Source organism: Typha latifolia, chromosome 3 (assembly GCF_019914945.1).
Source record: "Typha latifolia isolate L0001 chromosome 3, TyphaL0001v2, whole genome shotgun sequence".
Lineage (NCBI taxonomy): Eukaryota > Viridiplantae > Streptophyta > Magnoliopsida > Poales > Typhaceae > Typha > Typha latifolia.
The window spans coordinates 7,701,460-7,725,814 of record NC_133088.1 but is presented as its reverse complement, the minus strand read 5'-3'; the positions used below and the strand labels follow the sequence as shown (position 1 = coordinate 7,725,814).

At 37.6% G+C, this 24,355-nt stretch overlaps 1 long non-coding RNA gene and 1 other non-coding gene across 3 annotated transcripts; one reads left to right on the top strand and one right to left on the bottom strand.

Moving 5' to 3' along the window:
* Nucleotides 1-4,641: 4,641 nt before the first annotated feature.
* LOC140785380 (small nucleolar RNA R71) lies at nucleotides 4,642-4,747 on the bottom strand. Its single transcript, XR_012108437.1, has one exon. It is a non-coding gene; the product is annotated as a small nucleolar RNA R71 (small nucleolar RNA).
* Nucleotides 4,748-17,557: 12,810 nt separating this feature from the next.
* On the top strand, nucleotides 17,558-22,851 carry LOC140785206 (uncharacterized). 2 transcript variants are annotated; one of them, XR_012108405.1, is made up of 3 exons: nucleotides 17,558-18,361; nucleotides 21,779-22,097; nucleotides 22,179-22,851. It is a non-coding gene; the product is annotated as an uncharacterized lncRNA (long non-coding RNA). The 2 variants fall into 2 exon arrangements; XR_012108404.1 differs by having other exon boundaries at nucleotides 21,755-22,097.
* Nucleotides 22,852-24,355: the final 1,504 nt, after the last annotated feature.

Genomic DNA, 24,355 nt, shown 5'->3' with positions numbered 1-24,355 from the left:
CTACCAGACTTCACTAAAGAGTTCATTGTGGAATGTGATGTGTTAGGAGTTGGTATAGGAGGTGTACTAATCAAGGAGGTCATTCCATATCCTTTCTTAGTAGGGCTTTATCACAAAAATCTCAGCAATTATCGACTTATGAGAGAGAGATGTTGGCAATTCTGTATGCGGTGACAAAGTGGAGGCTTTATTTGATCGGTAGGCGATTCATCACCCGAACTAATCAAAGGAGTCTTTCATACTTTACAGGATAAAATATACCCACTCTGGCACAATAGAGATGGGTCACAGAATTGTCGGGGTATGATTATGAAATCCAATACAAGAACAGAACGAAAAATAGAGCGGCTGATGCACTATCGCGCCAACTTGATACTGCCGAGCTCACAGCATATTCTTCTCCTACCTTTCCCTTCCTTGACGAGCTGAGATATGAATGTATATTTGATCCAAATGTTTTGAGATTGTTGTAGGAGGTGTTGGATGATCCGGAGCGCCATCCAGAGTGGGAGAATCGAGGAGGTTTACTGCTGGACCGCAGATGCATTCGAGTGCCTACAAATGATGGATTGCGGCAGAAATTATTGGAGCACTTCCACCAAACTCCAGAGGCTGGTCATGAGGATGTCTTAAGGACTTATTGTTGGATATCTCAGAGTTGCACGTGGTCAGGATTGGGGCGCAATGTATGGAGTTTTGTCCGTGCTTACGAAGTCTGTCAAAAGGCTAAAGCAACCAAATTGAAATTGGTCGAATTACTTCAGTCTTTACCTATACCGGACCATGTTTGGAAAGATATTTCTATGGACTTCATATAAGGTCTTCTGCTTATGGTGGTTGGCAGATTGAGCAACTATGCACACTTTTTGACATTGTCACATCTATTTTCAGCCAGGTTAGTGACTGAAATTTTTGTGAGAGATATTGCTCGGTTACATGGCATGCCACGCATGATTGTCTTGGATTGTGATCGTGTATTTATGAGTGACTTTTGGACTGAGTTTTTCAGATTACAAGGGACTCAATTGAACTTCAGTTCGGCCTACTTGAAGTGGTCAATCGAGGCATTGAAGAGCTTCGTTAGAGAGATGCCGAGATGATGGTTGGAGTTTTTACCATGGGCTGAGTAGTCTTACAACACCGCCTACTATAGCAACATTGACATTACTCCATTTGAGGCAGTGATACGATTTGGACTTCACCGACGTCATCTCAAGTTTAGGAGTGTTTTTATTTCATGTTTTAGTGTTTAATTTCCATTAAAATAAGTTTTCTGTAAGTCGCATTCGAACGCGGGTGGAGTGAGTTCGAACGCGGTTTGTGAACGGGGTTGTGAACGTGGTGAAGAGAATGTACTATGCGTTCGAACGCGGTGCGTTCGAACGCACTGTGAACGCCTGCATCGTGTTCGCAAATACCGACAGGCGCGTTCGATTGCGCGTTCGAACGCCTGCATCGCGTTCGCAAATCCAGAAGAGCAAACTCGGTGCGTTCGAATGCGGTCGGGCGAGTTCGAACGCGGTCGACGAAAATTGTGTTTTTAGGGTTAATTTGAGTTGTTGGTTAGCCTATAAAAGGATGTGGTAGGCAACCAAATTGATTATTGATTATTGAGATTGAGTTTTGCCTTGCCTCCTTCGTCTTCTTCGCTCCCGTTCTCTCAATCCCTGGCGACGCCGCTTTTAACCTCCCTCGTCCGGCTAATCACCCTAGTCCCTTAGGGGTGGCCCTCTTCTCCCCCTTCGTCCAATCTATCCCACACTTGCCCTAATCCTTCCATCAACCACAACCCTTCCACCATCACTTTTCACTGGTGCCACCACATTAACGCCGGTCCTCCACCAACCATCATTACCTAGGATCTCGTGCCTCCATCCACGAATCCAAAACAGAGCATCCTGATGTTCGTCCACTAAACGGACGGTATCTCGAGATCCAAAACTCCGATTCGCCTTAAACTTGATTTGTTGGAAAGCTCTTTTCTAGGGCGACAACATATCAAAATTTCACATCGACCCAACGGCGGAATATTTCGAGATCTTATTTCAAAGTTCCGTGCCAGATCTAGTCCAGATCAAAAATTGGAAGAGATCGACCCTTTTCCAAAAAGGCGTGATCGTATCAAGCTGGTATCAGAGCTCCATAGCCAGAGGTGTGATCGTATCAAGCTTGTATCATAGCTCAATAGCTAGAGGCGTGATCGTATCAGGCAGTGTATGGACGCACGGCTCCGACTTATGATCCAGTGGCATCTGCAGATCTGACGGAGGTGGACTTAGATTTGATGGATAGAGACGCCACATTGAGGAGGTTGCGTGCGCATCTTAAACTTGCTCAAAATCATATGAAGCAAGTTTTTGATCGCAGCCAAAGGGAGCAGGAGTTCGACATCGGCAGTTGGATGTTTGTGAGGGTTCAACCGTATCGACAGGTGACTTTGCGTCCGATGCATTACCAAAAGTTAGCACATCGCTACTTTGGTCCATTTCGGGTGTTAGAGCATATCGGTCCAGTTGTATATAGTTTAGTGCTGCTGGAGGGGTCGAGAGTACATCTTGTCTTTTATTTTTTCATTACTAAGGGAGCGCATTGGTGATCATGAGGTCATTGGATCAGCTCTACCGGAGCTATTGAAGGAGACAGAGATCGTAGAGCCAGTATGAGTACTTGCTCGGCGCCGACGATGACATGGTACCAAATTAGAGATGGAGATTCTAGTTGAGTGGTTTCACAAGCCATCTAATGAGGCGACATGGGAGTTGGAGACTGATATCTTGGAGCATTTTTCTTGACTTTTCACCTTGAGGACAGGGTAGGGGAAGCATGGTGGGCTAATACATTTAGTTAGGATCTTTTCTTACTGCATTAGTTATTTATTTTCATTAAACTAAAATTCCTGTAGGTCGCGTTCGAACGCAGGAGGGGGTCGCGTTCGAACGCAAGAGAGGGTCGCGTTCGAACACCCTTGCGAACGCCTGCATCAGGTTTGCAAATACAAAGTACATGTAATGCGCGTTAAAACGTGGTCGGGCGAGTTCGAACGCCGCGTTCGAACACTTGCATCACGTTCACACATACAAAGTACGTCTTTTGTGCATTCGAACGCGATTAGTCACGTTCGAACGCGATTGGCGGGAATTCTCTAGAATTAGTACAGCTCCTATACCAAATTTATTATACTATTAGAATATTGATTTCTTGCCTCTTATCTTCTCTCTATTCTCTATACCCTAATCTACCTCCTCCTTCTTCACCATCCTTCCACCTCTACTGTTAGCAAGGTCTCTCCTAACTTCTAATCTCCCTCTGCTTTGGGAACTCGACCACTTCTTCCCCTTCATCTATATCCCTTAACCATATCCACCATCCATCTTCATCTCCATAATCCTCCATAACCCTAACATCCACTCCACCTGTCACCACCACCATCACTCACGTTATTTCATGTTTTTGTCCCAGTTTCAATTCGAATCTACGAAGAGCATAAATATAAAAATTGTAGATCTGAGAGTTATGGATCTAATACACTTAGTTTCATAATTTTCTGACTATAAGAAACTATTTGACGAATATTTTTCTACGATTGCGCGGACTGATTGTAGTAATAAATTCAGATCTTGAAGGAATCGTTCCGTAGCTTATCTTTTGGTACAAGAACCCATCATCATATTTACATAAAATATTTAGTAAGGGCACAAACCTCACCAAGATAAGGAGTGGATTTAATCACCACATCCTTGCCCACTTAAGTTAATCATCCTCTTTTATTTTAAAACCCAACATCTAACTTAAAATCAAGTAGACTTCGGCCAAAGGATTTCACATAGCTCATAGGAACCTTTCGGAAAGAGTTATCTTTTGGTAAGCCCAGTGAGCGTCTTCCAAATTACAATGTCTAGGTAAGTTCTGTCAAAAAGGAGAGTCGTACTGAGGCGCCTAAGGGAACTAGTATTCTGAAGAGGCCAGTGCCCACCAGTATTCTTGGGAACTTACCTTGTTGTGTTTTAGTAGGCCTTAACTAGTAATCCTCTAGCTTACTCTAAAAGGAAGTAAGAGTTCTCTAATTAGGAGAGAAGTGATTCTCTACAAGATTAGAATTAAAAAAAATTACTTACTCTCATATTATACTTTAAAAACACAAACTGTTGACTGTGATTTGCTTGGTAAGATTTGTGTTTGCGAAGCCTTTTTAAAACTTAGAAATTGGTTGGGTTCGAGATAGTTCAGGTCGGCTTGCTGGGGACGAAATGACTGAAAACCATCAATTGGTTCATGATGATACCATAACTTTACAAGAGTGATTTGCCCATAATGGAACCCAACCTTCAAAATGCATTGTGTTACCTAACACTAATGCAACTCATTTTGAATTAAAACCTGCCATCCTTCAATTGCTTCCTACCTTTTATGGTAAGGAAAATGAGAATCCATACTCTCATATTGATAAATTCTTAGATATTTATTCAACATTCAAATTTCAAAACTTTTTTGATGAATTTGTTAGGCTAAGGCTCTTTCCTTTTTCATTGAAAGGCCAAGCAAGAGCTTGGTTGAATCACTTAGAGCCTAACTAGATCACCACTTGGAGAGATCTGAACTATAAATTTGTGTCCAAATTTTACTCTATGCCTAGAAAAAACCAATATAGATTGGCCATCTCCACTTTCAAGCAGAAAGAGGAAGAGAAATTTCATGAGTCACGGGAAAGATTTAAGGATCTTCAAATTAAGTGCCCTCATCACAAATTTGAAAAATGGTGGTTAGTCTAGTATTTCTACAATGGTCTAACCGACACAAATCGTAATCTGGTTGAGTCCATGAGTGGTGGGTCATTTCTGACTAAGAGCACACTTGAAGCTTAGGCTCTTTTTGAAAGAATAGCTAAAAATTTCCAACAATGAGATTTTAGTACTGAAAATCGAGGGATGTCATAGTCTAAGAGAGGAATATATGAAGTTCAACCTGATGTGAGTATGAATGCATGACTGGATAGTTTGTCTAGAAAAGTTGATGCCCTTGTGTTATGTCAAACTATGAAACCTATAAATCAGGTGCAATCTGAAGTTTGTAATGTTTGTGCCAGTCCCATGCACACTGCAATAGTTTGCCCTTCCTTAGGGTACCAAAATGGGTTCAATGAACAAATAAATACCCTAAATCAATTTAAAAAGCTATTCAATAGTCCTTACTCTAAAATATACAATCCAAATTGGCGAAATCACCCTAATTTTTCTTGGAGGCCATAGCAGCCTTAAATAAACCAAGGAGGACCTCCAGGATTTAACCAATTTTGTCCTCCTACTCAGCCTGTCTCTTATGCCCCTCCTCTTAATTAATCGGTTATAGTACTTCAACAACAATCATCCAACTTAGAAGCGATGATAGAGAAATTTATGAATTAGTACTAATTTGCAAAGAATAAAAGCTACCAATATACAAAATTCTCAAGCCATTTCTTAGCTTCAACTTCAAGTGGGTCAATTAGCATCTAAGATTAGTGCGAGAGAACAAGGAAAATTTCGTAGTCAACTCTTTCCTAACCCAAAGGACCAATATGAGATTAGCCAACTATCCACCTCAGGTGTGCATAATGAACAAGTTCAATCAGTCATTACCCTTAGGTTTGGAAGACTAGTCAATAATAAGGTTAAAGTGACAAATCATGAAAAATCCATCTCAGAGGGTGAGGAAATCTATGTCCCCCAAAATAATCATGATAGTTTATCTGAAACTATACTCTTCGACTCTAGCAACCCAAGTAACTCTCTACCCAAGTCTAGAAATTCATATGAGCAGGCTTTTATTCTCAAAGCACTATTTCCCCAAAGACTAACTCAGGCTAAAGTAAGAACAAACTTTAGTGAGATAATGGAATTGTTTAAGCAAGTTAAAATTAACATTCCATTACTCGATGTCATTAAGCAAGTTCCTGATTATACTAAATTTTTGAAGGATCTTTGCAGTCAAAAAAGAAAATCAAAAGTGCAAAAGAAGGCATTCCTAGCTAAGTAAGTAAGCTCAATCATCCAAAACAATATTCCACCTAAGTTTAAAGATCCAAGTTGTCCTACTATTTCGTGTGTCATTAGCAATCATGTCATTGATAAAGCCCTTTTGGATTTAGGTGCATGTATTAATCTTTTACCATATTCAGTTCACAAACAATTAGGTCTTGGAGAGTTGAAGCCAACTCAAATTAGATTGTCTTTGGCAGATCGTTCTATCAAATATCCTCGTGGCATTATAGAGGATATTCTGATTAAGATAGACAAGTCTATTTTTCCTGTGGATTTCATAATCCTTGACACTGAACCTGTCCAAAACCCGAGCAATCATATCCATGTGATCTTAGGAAGGTTATTCCTAGCCACTGCTAATGCAGTCATTCACTGTCAAAATGGGATTATGAAGTTGTCTTTTGGCAATATGACTTGACTTAAATGTCTTTGATGTTAGCCATCAACCTCCTGAAACTGATGATGTTTTTGAGGTTGATATGATTAAAGGCCTATTAGAGAGCATAAATGAGTAGGCAAATGTTGAGAATCCTTTAGAAAAGTGTGTTTTACATTTTGACGGTGATTTTGATTAGAAAACTTCTTTTGAGAAGGTCAATGCACTGTTAGAATCTGCACCCCTTATGGATTTTAATAAATAGCAGCCTAAGATTGAACTTCTTCCACTATCTTCATCCCTAACTCCTTCGTCCATCATAAAACCTCCAAAGTTAGATCTTAAACCACTACGTGATACTCTTAAATATGTGTTTTTAGGCTCTTCTAAAACCCTTCCTATTATTATAGCATCTGATATGGGTAAGGAACAAGAGAAAAAACTTGTGAGTGTCTTAAAAGAACACAAGGAAGCTATAGGATGGACCATACTTGTAATGCCCCTGCCCGGCACGGGCACGTGCACGCCCACGCACCCACACGGCACGTGCGGTGCACGCGATAGGTCGGGCAGGGCCCGTCACGCACAAATACACTCCTGGGCACATATAATCATGACATCATCAAATAAAACCTACTAATCTATCCATGATCACATAATCCATCACCAAATAAAACATACTATTAACCAAATAAACCTATTACCATATGAATATCCAAGTCCACAATAATATACACTAGTCCACTACATAATTTAGCAAGACCCACATAGGTCACGACAAACCATCAAGATACAACTAAAACAACCAATATAAGAGTACACTATGATTCGATCAGTATTATACAAATCATCGTCTAATACAAAAGAGTACAAATATCAAATACTGGTACAACTCAATTTCTATATAAACTATCATCTATACCGTCTCGTATCTATAGATCACCTCATCATCGCTCTAAAATATCTTCTCAAGATATCTCAAGTTGTTATCACATACCACATATTTAAGGGGGTTAGAAAAGAAATAAAGAGAGTCATGAGCAAAATGCTTAGTGAATAAACCTTATCCCGAATAAGTGATGTCAAATAAAGAGTAAATCATGTATTGTATAATATGAATAAGAAAGAGCAGCATGTCATGAATAAATATATGGATGTATCCTCAATAATATATAAATGAAAAGTAGATAACATATCATAACTGATAAAAGTATATAATCCTAGACAATGAGTAAATAAATCTTCATGTCATACTATCATCATAACTTTCTCTCAAATATGATCCATGATGTATGCCGACCATGACCATGCTATGATATCAAATGCAACCATATATGATGTATATTGACCACTCGATAATCAGGTAATCAAATGATAATAAAATTATATGCATTTCTCAACATCTCAGTCATCAATGTCATCTCTATATGTCATCATCATACTAGACCACTGTGCACAGTCAACACTTGGTACCCGGTCTCAACATCATGTCCGAAGGCTCAGAGCATACTCTACCATCCACAAGAGTATCTCAAATATAACCATACCCCGCCACCCGCAAGGGTATCAACATCCATCCAGATCGGGCACCCTTCTAGCTGATAGAAACCTTGTGAGGATAACTCGCCACATATGCCCTAACAAACGACATGTGTCCGAATGTCTGCTGCGCACACAGACTAACGATGTCGGACGTAAGGCCATCAGGATAGCGACCATGTCGAGCGATCAACCATCTCCAGGCATGCCCTAACCCTCACACTCACTCGGGCATCTTCACGTTTTCTATCAACTATCTTATCAATTATATTTCATGCTTTCCCTCTAAATATCAGATCATATGCATATATCCAGTACAATAACAAGTCAACGCATAACAGGAATTTAGGTGGAACAGCAATCAAGAGAAAAATAATGCGATGTAGTCTCCAATCATGTATCTAACACATGCATACTCCCGCTAGTCTATCACATGCACACTCATGCTAGAGATCATCTCGGTATACAATCATAATACGATCTACTCCATAGATTCGTGCACTTACGAGTGTTACTTAATTTGTCACAACAACCATAATGAGTCAAGTCATAAACTAATAGAAGGGGGAGAAGTGGGCTCAAACTAAGAAGTTTCATAATAATTCATCCATGATCCTCAAGTGAAGATCAACCCTCCTATTTATAGGAGATAGATACAAGTAGGCTTAGCCCATTACCCAATGTGGGACTAAACTAAAGCAAATGCAATAAGTAAATAAGCAAATATAGTGGATAACTATATTAAGCCTAGCCCAATACCCTTTTAGTGGACCAACTTGGCGTAAGGCCCATCTTGTAGACTAACCCAGCTCATCCGGATCATATCAATCCACCACGCTTCCATACACCTTGTCATCAAGGTGACTCAAGTCAAACTTGCTATGTTCAGTAGATCATCCTCAGTCAAGCTTGAATACTTGTACTCCTATTGGCCCAAGGTGGGATTCAGGTCCGTCTACATTGAGTCCACTCAGTCTTAGGTGGCCAAACCAATTGACTCAATGTCAGTTCAGCTATAAAAATCCAGTGCATCCAATTGCGCTCGGGAGGTCGAGTTAGGTGTAGTTGGTGGATCCAAATCAGGTCCACCTCGTGACTCAAGTCAGGTTCAACCAGCCGAACTGACTGTTGGTTGTGCTCATAATCGTACTAACTACTTTATGGATTAGGATCCAAGTCAAATGTGTCCAGGTATAAGCAAACTCAACTTAAGTCAAGTAGAGGGTTTCTGATCAGGTCCCTTATTTGACCTAATTGAGTTCCCAAGTCCGAAGATGACTCACACTTGACTTGACCCCTTTGGCTCTTAGGTCTGACCTAGCTCATGTCTAGCAATTCAACCTGATCAAGCCCAACCAAGTAGCCATCTTGAAATTCTAACCACTTGGGGTTTTCAATTTTTTTTTTGAAATCCCTAATATTTCTGCCATAATTCCCTCTCCTTTAGTCGTCGCCATTGGAGTTGCCTTGGCACGTGGCAGCCATGGCTGAGCAGTGACGCCCTCCGATGGTTGCTCTAGTAGGGTTCCCGGTGGTTGCTCTAGTAGGGTTCCCGGCGGTGTGGCGGTGGTTGGCAGCGATGGAAGGCCGAAGTTGGCCCAAAAAATGAAATCTTCATCTCCTTCTTCCTTGTCCCGTCGCAGCCATGGCAGGAAGCTTTCAGCTGTCTGGGTGAGAAAAGCAGCTACCCATGAGGTCTTTATGGGGCTGTCGATGGCTAATGCTGCCGTGGGTGGAAGATTGTAGCCTTCTCCTTCGAGTTGTAGCTTGGTGGGGAGCTACAACGTCATCGCCGATGATGACGATGTCGTCGTTGACCGCCAATCCTACGAGCAGAATGGTGGAAGGTCGCTAGAGGAGCCATCGAGCCGAAAAGACAACAGTTTGAGCTTGGTGGCCCCTTCTTCTTCCTCACGATCGTGATACCGTGAACCTAAGAGTAGGGTTTTGATATTTTTCTTCGCAGGTGCTCCGGTCGATGATCCTTTGGTCGTGCAACTGGTCGATAGGCTAGTAGTCGTTGGAAGCGAATCATCCAACGTGGTGCATGTCGTCGGTAAGCTCTAGAAGGCAACCTTGTAGCTACTATTTCCTTCAAGGTTGTAGGGGGTCGCCGTCACTTGTCCATTGGTTGCCGGGGCTACGATCGGCATGGGTTTGGTTGAGGGGCGACCAAGGAAAATGACCATTTTGCTAGTCGGCCTTCCGGTGGCTTGCGAGCTAGGGTTGCTATCCCCTTCCTCCATTGGTTGGTGAAGATGTAAGTTGCCAAAGATGGCGCGGTGGCAGAGGCTCAGTCGGCTTAGAGAGTACCTGAGTTTTTGGACCCGTCGTGGAAGGGCAGCCCCAGCATGGCCAATCCATGGGGGCTAGATGCTAATCACCTTCCTTAGCTTGATTCTCGACCATGCATGGTGTCGTCGTTGTCATCGTCAGGGAGGCCATACGTGATTTCTTCCTAGTTGCTGACTCGCCATGGTTGCATAGGGAGGTTGTGTAAGGCGGCCCAAGTGCCATAACTCGCGGTTCCGAGTCATCTTCCTCACCACCGATGAGGATTCCTGATGGAGGATATCCATCAGCCATGCAAGATCTTCCTCCGTTCCGTAGTGGTTCGCACGGTTGTCGACTCGTCGAAGAACTCCGTTCTAATGACCAAAGAACCTTTCCAACCATCGGGCTCACTAAAGGAAACTGCTTGTTGAAGGATGCAGCCAGCTTTTCGTGGTTTGTCCGCGAGGTCTCCGGTGCAAGGGAAGATGTGGAGGTTCCGAGGATTGCTACAATAGTTAAGGATCTCATTATAGCCCGCGGCGGTTCGTTGCAGCTGACCATGGATTGAGGTGTAGAAGCTCGATCTTGCTGGATAGTCGAGCTCGCCCCTATTTTTGTTGGGAGCAGGGAGAGCATGGAGGATGTTGGGTATGCTACGGAGGGCTCCCCATGCTGCCTTGTGATTGCCATGCTTGTTGAAGAAAGTTTCGGCCACGCCACTGTAGCGTCGGTTGGCCTCTAGCTAAGGTCGCGAGTTGTGACCTTGTTTGACGTTAGAGTTTGTCTATATGGTGAAGGGTCATATTCGTATGCCGGTATATGTCGTCGCGATGCCTCCTTCTAGGTGTTGTGCCATGGATTGAGCACAACTCGTCCCGCCTTGTCGGTATATGCATATGCGGTGGTGGCCTTGCTATAAGGCACCTGCATCTAGGGATCCCACCATGACATTCGCATAGAGACTTTGGGCTCCTCCCATTGTATAAGTTGAGTCTTGGTGTTCTAGAAGAAGAGGTATCCCGTCTCATCGTCGATCAAGGCCTTCCTAGGCTTCGACAAGTCCAGATCGATCGATGCATATCTCGAGCCTATTGGAGAAGCCGACGTCCTTGACCTCGAGGTAGCCATTGATACCAATTATTATAATTACGGATTAGGGCGTCCGTAGAACGTATCGAATCCAACCGTCAGATCTTGGATATGGTGGATAAGTGGTTAGATGGAGGATGATTATGGAGTATTAGGGATGAATGGTGGAGATGGAATGGCTATGGATAGTAGATGAAATTTTATTGAAGGGGATAGGGAAGATATGGAAGGATAGTTAAGGAAATCTAGGAAAGAATTTGAAATAGATGATGATTGAGGTATGATTTGTATCTAAATACAGCCGTACCTTTCGAGCTGATTTACTAATGATCCGACCGTTGGTTACTTATCAAATTTGGATGAAAGATATATCTCTGAATCAGCTTTCCAGAATGAGGTTGTGGGATCTGGGGTGATATCTAGATTTCTAGATATCAACGTTTTACTAAATACTGCGCTGGATCAGAATAGATCTAGAGGTAGATATTTTGAGATAAATTTTGATTGATCTAACCGTCCAAAAGATCTAATATTCTGGTAGGTTGCCCTGAAGTTAGGGATCCAACAAAATCAAATTTAGGTCGATTGGATGAGTAGATCAAGAATTATGGTGCAAATATTGACCGAAGGTCAGATGGTTGCGAGATGGATGAGAAAGATGGAACCTATGGATCGACGGGATGAAGGTCATCGATGGATGGTGGAAGGCCTATGGGGGTGGGGAAGACCTTAGGACGTGGAGGAGGTGAATGAGATGGTGTGGGCTAGATCGGGGTGCTGCGCAAGACAAAGAAGATGTGGGAGTAGGGAGTCGGCTCTTAGGGTCGAGAGGGAACGACTAGTTGAATACAGGGGAGAGGGACATAACCATGATGAGTCAAGTCCTAGACTGATAGAAAGGAGAGAAGTGGGCTCAATCCAGAAGTTTTATAATAATTCATCCATGATCCTCAAGTAAAGATCAGCCCTCCTATTTATAGGAGATAGATACAAGTAAGTTTAGCCCATTGCCCAATGTGGGACTAAACTAAAACAAATACAATAAGTAAATAAGCAAATAGAGTGGATAACTATATTGAGCCCAGCTTAATACCCATTGAGTGGACCAACTTGGCCTAAGACCCATCTTCTAGACTGACCCAGCTCACCCAGATCATATCACCCTCATGCGCAACCCATCATCTGCTAGCACCTGGATGCGCTCTTTAGCCAATAGTAATCCTTCGTGGCTCTCAAGCTCGGGGTGGCTCACTGTGCTGTCCACCAATTCCTGCATCAACCTCAATATCTCTAGGTTAGTTGTACCTACTCTCCGAAGGTCCTCGAGGAATGAAAAACTTGGCATTGATATGGCCGCTAACTCCGCTAGTGTGGGTTGTCGAGATAGTGCATCTGCTGCCTTGTTCTTCGCCTCCTTTTTGTACTACAACTCATAATCATACCCTAGTAGTTTGGAGACCCATTTCTTAGCCCAGCCACACCGCCACCTCCCTTATTACCTGGCACCGACACCACTTCCGCTGCTAACCCAGCTCGGCGACCTCCTCTTCCATCATCAGCCACGATAAAGAATCACAAAATTAACTATAATTATATATCATCTATAATTATATTTTATTTATCCTTTTATTCTTATTTTATAATTATACTTAGACTATTTTTATCTAAAATGAACAAATTTTCTTCTTATATCATAACTACCATTTTATAATAATAGTATATTTATAATATTAAAATTGTATCTATATTGTAAATCTACTTATTTAATAAAAATAACAAGGAGCGATTCTAAACTTAACAAATCCTCATCCTCATATCTTACTCAAATGGATTCTAATTGGATAAATTACTAATTTCATACTACCTAAACATTTTCAAATCTCGAACTCCTTATTTGAAACCTCATGGACCTTGCTAGCAATTAATTAATGTTTGGTTAACAAATATGAGGAATATATGGTTTGTGTCTTCTAATCAGACTATAAGTAGTCTTACCACCTAGGGAGCTTTCCCATTTTAAGATATATTATACTTATATGTACAAATTTTATTTCGACCTCCAAAATAATTATATGATCCTAGAGAAAATGATTACAATTGAGCATATTTTTTTCATTCGTTTGGTTAAACTAATTTTAGATATGAGTATACAGATAATACATAGAGATGATTAGAGATGAACATATTATCTATATTCTATGTCGAGTTGATTTGTAACATGATACATATGACAGATATATGATTGGAGACTGCATTGTACATACTCCTTTTGACTTTCTTATCACCTAAATTTGTGAGTTGCATAATTTGTTATAGTACTAGATAAATGCATATGATTTGTCATTTAGAAAGAAAATATAAAATTTGATTGATAGGGTAGTTGATAGAAAGCGTGAGGATACCCGAGCAAGCGTGAGGGTTAGGACGCTCTTGGTGGATGATCGATCACTTGATATATTTATAATCTTGTAGCCTTACGTCCAAAGTCAATAGTCTGCGTGATTTAGACACATGTCGTTTGCTAATGCATATGTGGCGAGTTATCCTCATATAATTTCTATCAACTTATTAGGTGCTCGGGTCTAGATGATATTGATGCCCTTAATGGTTGACAGTTATGATTATAATTGAGATACCTTTAACGGGTTGGCAAGATATGATCTAAGCCTTCGGGTTGGATTGTGAGACTAGGTTCTGGATGTTGAATGTGCATAATAGTCTAGTATGATGATGTTATTCAGAGATGACATTAATGATTAAGATATTAAAAAATGCATATGATTTTATTATCACATGATATACATGGTATTTGATTGGTCATTATGCTTCATTGTGATTTGATATAAACTGACTTGGGGTTGATCCAAATCAAGGATAGTTTTGTATAGTTGAGGAAGAATATTTACCAAATATTTTCTAAATGCTAAAAAATTATGAAACTAATTGGAATAGTTTCGTAATTTCCAGATCTAGGTTTTTGATATTTAGACCATTATCAGATTTGGTTGATATCAAGATATAATCTGGACAACAAACCAACAGTGGTGCAGGTGGCAGGTGTGGATATGCTTGTAGATGATAATGGAGAAGGTGTCAATGGTGGATGATGATGGTGGTGGTTAGGTAGGTTGATTGTTCATAGGAGAAGGAGAAAAAGTAGGCCTGCTCTACAAGACTAGGGGGATTGGTCGATGAGGAAGATTAGAAGCTAGATAATACCGTTTCGATAGGAGAGACGACATTGGTTGGTAAAGAGGGAGGAGGTAGATTGAGGCCGACTGCTAAGTTGAGAGCGGAGATATTAGGATGCAAGGACAAAAAATAATTAATCTTTCATTCATGCATACCTAAGAAATAAGCCATAAGGTTTTATTTATAGAGATTAAATCTAAAGAGTCATAAACAACTTAACTAAACTAATCTTCCTTATCTATCTCGGATTAGTCCTTTGTTTCGCTGCATATAGAGTTCGAATCTTGAGAAACCTTGAATACAAAGGTTGTAGATTTAGTATCTGCCAATCTTTTTCATATAGTTTCATAATATTCAAATACCTGAAGAATACCTTCTGAATATTTTTCTAAAATTGTGCAGAATTAGAATTAGCTAATTAAATAAACTTCTAACCTACTGAGACTCTAACTAAACTATAAAATTAGATATGATAAATATACTCAACCCATTAAGCCCAATATCCCCTCAATGTGACCTGATCTAACCCGGTTCACATCATGGTTTTGTTCGATATTATAATGTGGTTATGGTCAGCATACATCAAATATGTTATATTTGAAAGAGTTATGATGATGGTATGACTAGTCATTTATGTATTGACGAGAATTATATACTTGATCGGTCATTACATGATATCCACTATCCATTGATATATTATTGATAACACATTTATATACTCATTCATGATATAATGCTTTTGTTTTATTCATATTATTCAGTACATGATTTACTCTCTTACATCACTAATTCAGAGTAAAGTCTATTCACTAAGCATTTAACTCATGACTCATTTTATTTTCTTTTCTAAACTCCTAGATATGTGATTCCTGATTACGATTTGAGATATTCTGAAGAGATATTTTAGAAAGAAGATAAAAGATGAGCTAGATGTGAGATGGTATATAACTTATGTAGAAATTGAGCTATACTGATGTTGTATATTTTTGTCTTCCACTATATTAGACTATGGTTTGTATAGTAGAAAATATTGTATAGATTGTACGGTATTGTATTAATTGTATTAGTTATATCTTGATATTTATCGTGGCCGTGTGAGGCCTGCCCAGATTATATAGTGATCTAGTATAATTATTGTGGATTTGGATACTAATATATTAACATATTTATTTGAATGATAGTATGATTTATCTTTAGATGAATTATATGAGTAAATGTTTGTATCTATATCTAACATTGTCGTTCGTCTTGTCGCGTGCACCCCGCATACCATGTGGGTGCGTGGGCGTGCACATCTTAGTGCCGGGCGGGGCGTTACACTATCCAAAGCGATAATAGCTATTGCAATTCATTGTGCAATAGAGAGGTAAGATATCAATCTAAAATATTATTTTCCTAAGATATAATACTAAGCGTGCTTTAATATTCATAAAGCATGTTAATTAATTATTGTCTTTGTTTTATTTGCTTTAAATCAACATAATTGGTGGAAGGGTAAATATGATGATAATTATATTAAGAACTCTTAATAATGTGTCAGACCGTCATAATTAATATACTAACATTACCTGATTATTAAGTGTAAGGATTCCTAGATGAATCTTTCCAAACCTGTAACGATTGTCAGTAGGAGTATTTAATTAATTAGTGGTAGATAAATTATGCTTATATTTTTTATTACGTTTATTATCGAGGTAGACTCAATACTATGCAAGGATGATCCTATGGAATAGTTGGAACTAGTAAACCAAGAAGCGATGTTTGGTAAGTAAAACTTCGGTAGTCTAGAAATAGTACAGAGAATGATATATTTACTTTATGGCATCATCGCATCCATATCATGCATGTACATATATTTATTTACTATTATTAATGCAAGTAGTTCATGTTAGCTTTACTTACTACACGACATAATTATACTTATCATAATACTATACATATCTTTGGGCATGATTATGTATGATAGTATGTAATACATGATAAAGATGTCTATTCTATTATTATTTGTGATGTATGATATTATGTTACTAGCACATATGCACTACCATGAAGGGAGTGACTTATGCATCCCAGCTAAAGTAAGAGGATGGGGATATTAGTATATTTATATATTAGAACTCATCTTGAGATTATAGTCTATTGATCCTAGATAATCAGGCAACCGTTTTGCTGAAAGATAAGCGATTCATAATTGATCGATGAGAGTCAAACTCTTCAGGGTATTTAAGTTAGAAAGTGAATGCTAGGTCAAACTCTTCAAGTTGATGGAAAAACTATTTTATTGCTAGAGTCTACTTCCCTTGGAAGTGTTTGTAAAGTCGGGTGTTAGTGTTGATGTGGCCTAAGGACGTGGCTTTGCATGAGCCTAAATTAAAGACTTGATAGTATAAAATGACGCATATCATATTACATAATGTTGACATGACCTGTGGGCGGAACTCGGTGTGAGCTTGAGTTTAAGAATACGATAGTCTGAATTGATATATGTCATGTTATAGACTACTAATATATGTGCATATTAAATATAATATGATGAGTACGTGGTATTGATGTATTGATTGTAATCATTGATGGGCATATTTATATTTACCCTATTGTTGTATTTTTATTTACACTATTTTTAAACTGTAAGAGTGGATATTTGCTTATCCTCACCACCCTTTAGTAAAAATTAGTAGATGAGTATGGGTTCGTGGAGGATCTAGCGAAGATTTATTTTATTTATTTTATTGTTGTAAAATAAAGTTAGATGGACTATAGTCCCCGCACGGATATTTATACTAGTTATATGAATATGTATTTTAGAGCTTGTTATATGACCTATGGTGCTTTGGGCTTCTATTGCTTATATTATTTATAAAAATATTAGATTTTTAATTGGTATATTATGTAAAAACACTAAGGAGGTGTTTGGTTAGCTGCTTTTCGAGGTGCTGTATTAATAATCTAAAAATCTAAAAATCTTTGTTTGGTTTGGTGCATGGATGCAGCATTTTAAAATACCTAATTAGACCTAGATGCAGTATTTTGACATCCAGTTGATCAAAATGGATGTCAAAAGACTGCATCTACTCTAGCCCACTTCATGCATAACCTAATCCCAATACTAGCCGTTTCAAACTAATCCCGACTCATCTAAAATCCCAACCCAAACTCATCTCTCCTTTCATTTCTATCATCATCTCCTCTCCACCATCGTCGCATCGCAGACCTGCTTGCCTGATCTTCTTCGTTGCACGTCAGCACATCATTGAGGTACTTTTTGTTTACTTCTTCCATACAGTTCTATTTGTCTCCTCTTCTTCTCTATTACTGGCTCTTTCTCCTCTTTCTCATCACATCCCTTTCAAGACCATTTTAGGCTCTCTTTAGAGTTGGGTTTTTGTTTGATTAAATACAAAGAAGGTTTGGTGGTGGTGGTGTAGAGCAGTAGGCTTGGTGGTAGTGGTGATGGTGATGGTGAGCAGTGGGATTTTGTTTGATTAAAGAGAAGAAAGGGTTTTGGGTATTTGGATTTTTCTTTCTTTCCTTTAACTTTTCTACAATTTTCTTTCCAATGTCTTGCAGTTTGTTATAATTCTTGGGGTCCTCTTCACCAAATGCACAGTTCTTAAAGAAATCCCAGTAATTTTCTTTACTCAAACCCCTCAAGAATATAGGTTCCATTGGTACCCATCATCATCTTTGCAACCTTTTCCATTCATGTTGTTAATAAGATCATGCTTCCACCCTCTACTGAACTGAAAGGTGCTAGTTATTTATCCCAACTTTCTCTATCATCATCATTCCAGATATCATCCAACACAAGCAGGACTTTTTTTTTGACTTCAGACTTTTTAAAATCTCCCGTTGAAGCAAATCAAGATTATCGATGGTATGGTTTTCATAAGGCTTTAAACTTTCATACAGCACCTAACAAAACACCTCCAACTCCAACTATAGATAGAATGGAAAATTTCCTCCCAACAGATGCAGAACTGAAATTTAGCAATTTATTTATTATGTTGTCTTATAATATTTTTTTTCTTGCAATTTTATGCCTATTTGTTCACATGAGGCAGAGATTATTAACGTATAGAAGATATAGAGCATAAATTGTTATATTACTCATATTTCTAATTTAAATCATTATCTATTTCTGCTGTTGTTAACTTACAAAATATCTTAAATATGGTTTAATGTTGTCATGCGATTATTTTACTCTTCTGAAGCTTTCCAATTTTCACATCTTACAGATTCCTAGATTCAGTACAATTCATACTCGGCAAACATCTCAGAGGAAATCTAATAGCATATATAACATATGCATATCTTTGCCCTGCATACAGATTTATTCCAGATCATGATAGTTCATTTCATTTTCTTGATTAGTAATCCATGATAAGAGAATTACCATGGATTACTGGTTTGAGAAGAATATTCCTAAACTTTTCTGAACAGCAAAAGGAAAAGAAGTGTATACGATGGAAAGAAAAGAAGAAATAGTTACTTCTTTCTATGCACCAAATAATTACTACTAATACCACACAAATGCTTATATATCATGGGTAAAAGGATGTGCATTGCCCATCTTTATTGTGGCTCTCAACTTCTAGTATCCGTATCTTTCCAAATCTTTCATCATCATCTTTATCTGTATAGCCTAATTGATTTAAATACTATGCATGCTCTTTTTACCTATTACAGACTTAAATGTGAGGAACATTAACAGGTCCGTGAACAACACTGACAAGTCTGAGAATTTCTCTGCTTGAATTAGGTCTACCTATAAACCAATTTAGTTTATATCATCTTCTAGTGAGCTCTAAGAAATGAGCTCACCATTGAAACTGAAAATGAAGGACAGAAGGCTATAATTAGCACGATTCAAGATTATTTGTTGGTTAGAATTTGAATGTATCATATGTTTATCATTATTTGTTAGTTATTCTCTAACTTCTTTTAAGATTTAAGATTTCGGAGTGGTTGTTGAATGGTAGGATATGTAGATTATAATCATGTATTGAATGAGTTGGGTCATGTTAGGTTACTGCATGCCAACTATTTTTCTAGAAGGCATTAGTGGTGAATGACTTTGCCCAAGAATAATTCTAGAGAATGAGCTCTTGAAGTGATTGTTTTAACTATACTAATCATAATCTACATGCACATCCTTATATAGATCTTCAACATGCTCCTTGTGCTATGTTAAGTACTCATTACATAGACAAAACAAATTATTTTGAGTTTGTCTTGTAATTTTTTTTCTCTTTGAGACATTAGTACCTACTCTTATTTTCCTTTATAAATAGCAAATTTTTCCTCAAATTACATCTCATATATGTACACTGTGAACTCCCTGAACACTACAAAATTCATCTCTATGATCTTATGACAGTACTCTCTTCTCACCACCTATAGAATTGTCAATCCTCTTATTAAGCCCCGTAACTTCAGGGCTAATATCAACTATTTTCTTTACATGAAGTACACTAGGATCCCATATATTATTTGGTGACCACAGTGCGCAGATGTTGGTGATGGCAATCTTCCTTCAAATAGCACATGGAATTGTTGAAACTATATATATGAAGCAAACTATGCTTATCTTTTTTCATTTCTAATAGGCTATATACATATACATGTAGATTTGTAGATCTACTTCGTAAGTTACTTTCATGTATTTCTGATATTTATATTTCTAATATGCTTATTCAAATTTTTAATCTTTAGGTTATTTATAGATGGACAAAGAAGATACTATTGAGCAGATGCAAGCTATATCTTTTAGTGTGATGGCAGTTGGATTTGTTTCTCTTTTGTGCTTTAGAAAAAAACGTCGACTAAATAAGAAACCTATTATATATCGACAAGTGGAGAGAGAGAGAATTATATCAATAGACTTTTATATAGTACAGTTGAAGTAAGTATAGATATGATACGATTAAAGAGGTCTACCTTCTTTAATTTGTGCAAAACTTTAAGAAGGAAATCTCTCTTGAGGGATTCCAACAATATCTCGATTGAGGAGCAGGTGTTTATGTTCCTATATATTATTGGGCACAATGTTCGTAACAGGGTTATTAGGCACAATTTTATCTGATCTGGTGAAACTGTAAATAGATACTTTAATGCGGTTTTAGTTGCCATCGGTGAGCTACGTCAGGATTATGTGACACCTCCACCTCTCACAATTCAGTCATATATTGCTGATCGACCAAAATATATGCCATTCTTTAAGGTATATCAAATATTTGAGTACAAATTTATACATATATAATGTTGTTAAACTATTTAATCATGATGTCACGTATATACCAGGATTGCATAGGAGCAATAGATGGAACACATATACATGCATCTGTACCTACAAGCATGGTTGCACAATTTTGAGGAAGAAAGGGTTTCCCGACACAAAATGTTCTTGCGGCATTAGACTTTAGTTTAAAATTCAGTTATGTTCTTGCTGGGACAAGATGCATTAGGCAGGCCGAATGGCCTGAAAGTACCTTCAGGTACTTTTTGAACAAAGCAACTTACTATTTTTATATTATATGTTATGTATAATTAATTTATATTTTTATTCTAATATAGGAAAATATTACTTGTGTAATGCTGGCTATGCTACTAAATGTGGATTCCTTGCTCCATACCGTGGTGTGCGGTATCATCTAAAAGACTGGGGTTCTCAAACACCTTCCAATCCTAGAGAATTATTTAATTATTTGCATTCATCTGCTCGCACATCAATTGAGCGTGCATTCGAGTCTTTGAAGAATCATTTCAAGATTTTGACATCTAGACCATATTACCCATTTCGAGCACAAGTTGACATTGTATTAGCATGTTGTATTCTTCATAATTTCATAATAATGGATGGTGGTGACCATTTAATTTTTAGTGAAGAACAATGGATTCCTATATCAACCTCGCAGACTCAAACACAAAGAGAGCAAATGGAGGTAACACGTGAGTGGATTGAATTGAGAGATAAAATGGCTCATGAGATGTGGATGAATAGAGCAAATAGAAGAGAGACAAATATGTAGATTGTATCTCTGAACATCTTTGATTTACTATGAACTAAGTTGTTTGTTCTTTTTTACTTCTTTCATGTGAATGTTTATATTTTTATGACTTAGAATAATTGTATTCTTTTATTTCTTTCATGTGAATCTTTTTACAATTCTCATGTTTGTATTGTTTATTAGTCTCTTTTTTTTAATCATATGTATGTCTATGAGAAAATTTTATTCTTATTAATCTCTTATGGTTATTCTTCTTGCAGTCTCTTATTTCTTTCTTTGTGTAGATCATGAATTTTGATATGCAGTCAAATGATAGTTCTAAGAAAGTCCCACACAATCTGCATTGGACTTCTAGCATGAACCATTTTTTTTTCTTAACTTCATGGCCACTCAAGCTAAAGATGGCCTAAAACATGAGATTGGATTTAAAACTACTGCAATTATAGCTGCAGCAAAAGAAATACGCCTGAAATTTGATAAGCCTATGACGGAAAGCAACATTCGATACCATTTAAGGCATTTGGTGAGTTAAGTGGTGTAGGATGGGATGAGAAGGAGAAAAAAATAGTTATGGGAAAAGAAGAGTATGAAACATATGTACAGGTATTTATACAAATTATCAACTTTAAAATTTATTATTTCTTTATGATGCTTCTGTTTATAATGAAATATCTTAATGTGCAGGCAGACAGTAAAGATGAGCCTTTTATCAACAAGCCTATTGAAAATTATGACTTGTTAGCTATTGTTTGTGACAATAATTATGTCACAGGCTATTTTGCTAAGCAATTAACAGATCCACTTGGTGGAGAATTGGGAAGCAGTAGTATTCCAATTAATGATGAACCTATTGGATGTCATTCAAGGCCTAGTGAAGATTATGATGAAGAATCATCTAGCATTAGAAATGAACCAATATAATCCAACTCCTTCGGAAAGGGTAAGAATTTGAAGAGATCTAGAGATGCTGAAATAGAGGTAATAGAAAATGTTGCAACTCAAATTGCAAAAGTTGCTATGGCTCTTAATAGCTCAAAATCAAGGCATTTTGCTGATGTTCTTTACATTGAAGTAATGAAGTTAGAACAAGAAGGGTATAACTATGAAGATTTGGCATCTGTCTATGACTATTTGCTTGAAAAGGATACACAAGCTAGAGGTTTTTTAACGAAGTCGGTGAAACATAGGAAGTTATGGCTTGATAAATATATATTTTATATTAAGGACATTGAAGCTGATCGCTTCAAGTAAAATAGCATTTTTAGTTATTTTCAAGTGTTAGACTTTGTTCTTGAGACTGCATCTTTATGTTAATACTTGTCATATTATATTAATACATAATATATTTTATTCAGCACAGGGCATGAGTTGTAAGAATCTACATTCTTCAACTATGGGGAGGTTTTTTATTTATTTATTAGAAAGTTGCTTATTTTAAGATAATTTTATTTGAATCAATGTTTTGCTATGTTTAATGACTCATGCCAATAGAGTTTCAAATCTCCAAAACAATTTATAGCTATTTTATCTTGCAATTTTATTTATTTTTGAAGTAAAATGTATTCTACATTCTTAGACATAGAAAATTCATAAATTTTTTTTATAATTATAATGTCAAATAGTATTATGAAATACAACTAATCAAACATTAGTCTACCAAATACATTATTATAAAATACAGCAAACCAAATATGTATTTAATAAATACAGCATTATAAAATACAATTAACCAAACAATCCATTTATTTCTCTGTATACAATATTTAAAGAAACATGTATTTCTTAATATAAGAAACCAAATAGCCCCTAAGTTAATGGTCACGTGGAAATCACATGGGTTGTACTCATGTAATGGGCATGTGTATTTGGTCGCGGGTGTTATAGTTCATTCTCAGCTTTTATGGTAGTAAAAAAAGGAAAGGAAATAAAAAAAAGAAAGGAAAGGAAAAGAACAATAAACAAAGAGAGTAAAGGTTTTTAGACTAAAAAAAAGGAAATGGAGTAAAATGGGACAACCAGCTAGAAGTCTGGGAGAAGAAAGGAGACGATGACTAGAAGAAAGATATCCCAGGAGAGGAGAGGAGCCTGGAGGCGCTAGGCAATCCAGAAGAATAGAATGCATACTTTCTTTTCAATCTAAGAAAGCTAAAGTACATGAACCAAGAATAAGAGTTAGTTTGTGTCTTAGTTTGACTTGTCATGGTTAGCATTTAATTTTTGACAAAAGGCAGCAACTACCCTGTTTTATTGAAACAAAATAAAAACAGCATCAAGATGAGTTTGGTTGAACTAAAGTCCAAACCAAACACCAACACAGTATATCCCCTCGACAACATTCAATTATCACCACAGACAACAAAACTCTATCCAGAGGGTAAAAAAGATAGGAAACTACACATCCAACATAAACCCAAATAGCATAACATATTTGAGATAGGCATAACATCTAAAACTTTCTTCAGTAATTATAAGAACAAAACAAGTTCATAGCTCCTGCATCAGTCTTGAATGTCTACGATCTGAACCATCTTCTTAGCCTTTGATGTAATTCGGACTAGATCGGATCACCTTGAAAGATATTAGGCTTAATAGATCAAGTATAGTTATCTTATTTATTATTCTCATGTGTTTAGTCAAAGTCTTAGTATGTTAGGATTTTATTTAATTAGCTAAATCTAGCTCTGTGCAATTTTTAAAAAATATTCGTATAATATACTACGGATATCCGAATAATATCAAACTAGTTAGATAAGATTGCCAACCTCCAGATCTACAACTATGGTATTCACAACTTCTCTAGATTCGAAATCTATCTATAGCAAAACAAAGGGTTAATCCGAGAAGATAAGGAAGACTAGTTT